This window comes from Leptonychotes weddellii, chromosome 12 (assembly GCF_054177405.1).
Source record: "Leptonychotes weddellii isolate Sample4059 chromosome 12, ASM5417740v2, whole genome shotgun sequence".
Classification (NCBI taxonomy): domain Eukaryota; kingdom Metazoa; phylum Chordata; class Mammalia; order Carnivora; family Phocidae; genus Leptonychotes; species Leptonychotes weddellii.
In genome coordinates, this window is record NC_138380.1 from 21,537,739 (window position 1) to 21,543,738 (window position 6,000).

The 6,000-nt window shown below is 38.0% G+C and overlaps 1 protein-coding gene across 1 annotated transcript in view; it reads right to left on the reverse strand.

Annotated features, from left to right (window-relative positions):
• SND1 (staphylococcal nuclease and tudor domain containing 1) overlaps window positions 1-6,000 on the reverse strand; it is a 404,590-nt gene that overhangs the window by 213,995 nt on the left and 184,595 nt on the right. The gene's annotated exons all lie outside the window — the stretch shown is intronic.

Sequence of the window (6,000 nt, forward strand, 5' to 3'; positions counted from 1 at the left end):
CCTAATGGTGCTAGAGAAAAAGAAAAGTGTGTTAACAGCGTATCAGAAAGTTTGCACAAATCCTGAAAGACAGAAAGCAGATGGGATCTGATTGGTGGAGAATTGGCAGTGCCTCAAGGGCCTTTATTGACAAAATACAAAGCACCACAGCGACAACGAGGCTTTGGGAACATCATTTGAGCAATTAATCAGGACCCACATTCAAAAGAGCTGGATCAGCCAGCCTCATTCCTGTCCCTTTGATTCCCACAAAGTTATTAAGAGCAGAGGGTTTTGACCCTTGGCAGATATCCAAGAAATAATCTTGATCTCAGGGTCATGAGTTTAAGCCCCAAGCTGGGCTCCACACCCAGTGTGGAGCCTACTTTAAAAACAACAACAAAACAAAAACAAAAACAAAAATACAAAATGAAGAGACAGACATACACACACACACACACAGAGAAAAACACACAGGGAATTAACATTTCTCTAGGGATAAAATGACGTAGGATTTCTTTTTCTGTAGGTCTTCTCACTCTATCATACTTGGTTCAACAGGAGCTTAGAACTACAATGGGGTGGAGGTGGAGGGTAAATTTTTTTGGGTTAAACTCACAAGCAAAGCTTAGAAGACAATTACACTGACAGAGGAGTAATGTAATAAATCTCGAAATAGAAGAAAAATCTTTTATTTATTTATTTGAGAGACAGCAAGAGAGAGAGAGAGTGCGGGGGAAGGGGTGTAGAAGGAGAGGGAGAGAATCTCAAGCACACTCGCAGCTGAGTGCAGAGCCAGATGACGGGGTGGGTTCAATCTCATGAAGCTGAGATCACGACCTGAGCCAAAATCGGAAGTCGGACACTTAACCGATGGAGCGACCCAGGTGCTCCAGAAGAAAAACTTTTAAAAGGAAGGAGTCCAAAAAAGGTAGCATTCTAACTTTATCTTTCAGAGAGGGAATTACTCTATAAAGTTAATCAGAAACAGTAATTGAACTTTATAAAGTTCACTAATAGTAAAACTTAAATAATATAACAAAATTGGGGGTTAAAGGAAGGAAATAATAGTGAAAATATTAAAAAATATTCATCTTTTACATAAGGAAGCAAATAGATACAGTTTAAAGTTAAACATTTTTAAACCAGTAGTGTTAATTTATAAAGCTATAAAGATAACTGTCCAAAAATTAAAAAGCAGACATGGCTAAGAAGTTAACATCTATGCTTCCATGGGAGCATCTGTGGGAGGCAGTGGCCCAGTCAGTGACATTAATATTGTCTCCATACTTCCTCAGGTGCAAAGAGTATCTTCAGGATGCTGTAGGCAGCTCTAAGTAAGAACACTAGGTCCAGAAAATTTGGTTCCAAGAGGCCACTTTTTTTCCTATGTTTAGCTTGAAAGTCAGATATTAGTATGTTTTAAAATTTGAAGACTTGAGAGATAGGAGGTTTGGTCTGATTGTGAAAGCCTTAAAGCTACAGAAAAACACTCAAGCCAGAAAAGCTGGGGACTGTAGGACACTTATTCCTACTGTGGCTGAGAAAAACCAAACTAGGATTCAAAAAGGATTATTCTAGAAGAAGGACTAGACCTGACTTCAAGCTTCAGTCACTTATAGAAGACTTTAGGAAAGAAGTATTCCTGCAAACTGGAACCAGAGAAAAAGGAAAAAGAAGCAGAAGAAGTCTCATCCCTTGCAAGTGTGATTGCCTGGTTTACATAAATATAATAAAAGACAAGCTCTATCTATGAAGAATCCAGAGAGACATAAAGAAAGTTCAAAAGGATGGCTTTGTGGCTGCTGGATGACTGTCATTAGAACAAAGAGGTAACTAAGATGTCCCAAGTCCAAAAGATCTTCGACAATACCTCTGGCAGCAAGGCCTCATACTTGTGTGGGCATCAAAGGAGCAGACAGCCAAAGGGCAAGGTAGGAAAGTAGTAGAGGGAAACATGGTTTCAAAAAGAATGTTAGGAAAAAAAAAATCACCCCCCCTCAAAATATGACATTGTACAAAAACAGGCCATTTTCCAATTATTCCTATTCTACAGTTTCATCTCTATGTCATTCTTTCCAAAAACAGGTCCTGTCAATGGTCTCCCACCATTGTGAAATACTTCACATGAGAAACACTGGGGAAATATCTTAAGTGATACTGCTGGATCTGTTACAGTTTTCCAGGGCTGGAGTGGTGCTAAATGTGAATGTGAGTATATGAGGCTTAACCCTAAAGTTGTATTTTTTAGATGCCCCCTTATAAATGTGAACAAATTTTAACACCTTTCTTTAAAAAGGTGACATGCAGAAAGAGTGAGCAACCAGTTAATACATTATAATATGGGTTTGCCAAATTGGAGCTTCAAGTAATTGGGAAGTCCAGCACAAGAAAGGTCACCCCAGAAAAATCTCACTCCTCAAGAAGGCTCTGACAATAAAGAAAGAATGAGATTTTAATCACTGAAGCTAATTACATAGAAGACTAAATCACAAGAAGAGTTATTTAAGTGTCTTAAATACAATAAAAAGTAATTAACAGGAAGAGCCATCTTGACAGCTTCATGTCACAAACCAAGCCTAAAAGGCTCAGCTAATTCCCAGCCCGGGAGCCAGAGAATGAGAAACAACTCTAAGTTTGATCATTTTATTTTTTATTTAAACTGTTTTGATTAACAGATAACAACTCTTGCCAACTCTACAGTGAAGTTAATCAAGAAAAAAATTTTAACTATTAGAGAAATGATGAACCTCGTTTTCATTGATTCTCTAGAGGGCAAGAGATAAGAAGAGAAGACTGTCACACCAGAGGTACCTCACAGAGATCCTGTGACTCAACTCCCTCCCCTACACAAAAAAGAAAAACAGAAGGACTAGACTTAACCGTATTGAGGATACAGACAATTCACACAGTTTGACATGTGAAATACACCAAAAAATCTGCTCTGATATAACTGCAAGAGACTCCATCTCATCTGCCTCCCCCTCCTTATTACCCTGTGATCAGCAGCTTGAGACACGCTTTTCCATAGCTAGAGGAGCCCAGCTGATCCTTGGAACGGGAAAAGCCTCTAGATGCTATAAAAGCCCGTATTTTGGTGTAAGCCTACAGAGGTTGATAGGCATAATTTGGATTGGATGACTTCTTAATTCTGCAACATTTCTACCAGCTTGAACAAAGACTGTCTTTCAGAGAGATGATGCATTACTACAGGAGCTCTCCTAAATGACCTTCCTTGACCTGACCTGTACATTCCAGGATTTCAGCTGATGCCAATCAGAATGAATGAGCGCCACTCAGACATACCTGTGCACTTCTGCCCCAACCTGTTGAGCCATTTGTTTCTGATCCCATAACTATTTATACTTGTTGTCCTTGTTAGTTTTAATTATGTACTCCATTAAATATTTTATTAATAATTGAAAAAGGAGTACATAAAAAAATGTGTTTATGAAAACAGATGAATACTTTTAAAAGGTTTAATAAGATGAATGGCTTTCAAATGGCTACAAAATAAATGAGGGTGATGTAAATCACAAAAATCTAGGGTTTCATTAATTAGTGTTTTTAAGTACTTATTCTAAAGAGGAAGTTATGCAATTTATCAGGTTATGAAATAGTTAACCTACTCTGCCCATATATCAAAGATTTGGAAATATTTGTACATTTTTATGTTTAAAATGAAATGAAAATATTTTAGATTAAAAAAAAAATCCCTTCTCTAGACAGTGTTTTTGAATTATTAACCATTACATCAGAAAAAAGGCTGTTAGTATACCTAAATTCTGACCATAAAGCTGAGTATTTGAACATTATTTATTCATTCAACTTTTTTATAATATTATTTGGAATGATTTGCAAAAGTACAGAAAATTCACAAGAATAAAAACAAAATCAAGGCAAAAGTAAAAGTAAAATCAAGGCAAGGAAGCTATGAGTACGAATGGAACATAAAAAGCATAAGCAGCATTAAAATGTTCTTCTTCCAGAAACAGCCTATCTTTGGCAAGGACGTCCCAATAACCAAACAAAAAAGGAAAACTATCCAATACAACTTCTCCAGTATTGATTACATAACAACAAAATCAGGGCTCAACAGAAACAAGTGTCCCAGTATTCCCTGTTAAGCTTCATAAAGGGACACTCTGCAATATAATAAACAAATAATTCAAAAATTTATTGAAACTCCTACCATATACTGAATACTAAGACTACAACAGGGAATGTGACAAAAATCCCTATCTTTAGGGAGCTTACGGTCTAGTGAGAGTTTGTCTCAAAAGTATCCGTAAATCTCAGTTATTTCTCCTGAAGGCAGCCCAGCAGTTGTTTCACAAAGTCTAGTTTAGTAGAAACAACTCTATGAAGAAACTCATAATGCATCCCAGGCACCCTGCTAGGCTGGTCTAATCAAGGAGACAATTTAGGTATCTAGAAGAATCAATACACTGGTAAATACTTTGGTAAATCATACAAAAATAGTATTTCTTATAATCCAGTTACAAGAACTGAGAGGTAGGGGCTCCTGGGTGGCTCAGATGGTTAAGCGTCTGCCTTCGGCTCAGGTCATGATCCCAGGATCCTGGGATCGAGCCCTGCATCAGGTTCCCTGCTCGGCGGGAAGCCTGCTTCTCCCTCTCCCTCTCCCACTCTCTCTGCTTGTGTTCCCTCTCTGCTGTGTCTCTGTCAAATAAATAAAATCTTAAAAAAAAAAAAAGAACTGAGAGGTAGAGAAAGGTCAAGGTTATCATCCCAGGCATGAACCTGAAGTATACAGATAGTCAATGCTTTCTGTCAATTAAGACCCATCAACTTGTGTTAACCAACCAAACTGAAAAAAAGATTGATACTTTCTTATGAAGGCGGCTTGAGAATCTGACCAAAACCTTGGTTGGAACAGAGAGTCACCTAACCTTTGCAGAGAGGCATGGTAGCCTGAAGGAGTAATCTCCATCAAAGCCATGATCAACACAGTCAGAACCTCAAGGTTTCGTGGCATGGAGCATGCCCACAACACCCTACTATGGAATTTTTAAACTAGCTGTTTCAAATTGTCCTATAAAAAGAAAAAGCTCTGTAACACACTCAGGTTATGTAGATTTTAAGCAGTGTGAATTTACTTTAAGAATATACCTCAGTGGTAACTAAATGAAATAACCTACTCTAACGGACTGTTAAACATGGGTGGAAACCATCTACAAAAATAAAGATGTAGATTTTTACAGTAGTGACACTGTTGCTTGTACCAGTATATTAGATAGCAGGAGCAGTTATTTACTGATATGACTCCTTGTTTGTGACAGTTAAAATTGTAATATATAGGAATACTAACTTTCCAGCTCTCCATAATAGAGTAGCATGCATCCAGCTCCTAAGAAGTAGTGACAAAGTGATAATAATCATTATTGCGACTTATACAGACAGGAAAATGACCAAAATATGTCCTAGTCTCTCCCATGTCAAAAATATTATCTGATTTGTCAAGATTCTACTTCTAATGAAGCCTGTCACTTGTGATGGTATTAAGGTAGTGACAACAAAAGCCTGTATTGAGTTCCTCTCCACAAAGTCTCTAACTGTTGTGTGAACAGTAATGTTTATGTAAATACAGGGAGTGATAACAGTGACCAAAAATAGTTATTGCCGAAGTGTGATAGCGAACGAGCAGAAAAGGTTCCTCTTTGGTATGAGAGCTTCTGGAAGGTACATTAGCTGCAAGATCTTCTTTCCTTTCAAAGGCACACTGTCACTTAGAGGTATTTCTCCTAATGGGCTCCATTGTACTTTCAATAAGACAATCCCTGTTTTGATGGGAAACCTATTCTTTTCTTCTCCTCCACTATGCCCCCTTAAAAGAGAAGAAAAATAACAGTTTGGTAACAAACAGCACTTAAGATTGTTAACTAGAAATGGAAACAACTGGGGCGCCTGGGTGGCTCAGATGGTTAAGCATCTGCCTTCAGCTCAGGTCATGATCCCAGGGTCCTGGGATCGAGCCCCACATCGGGCTCCTGGCTCAGC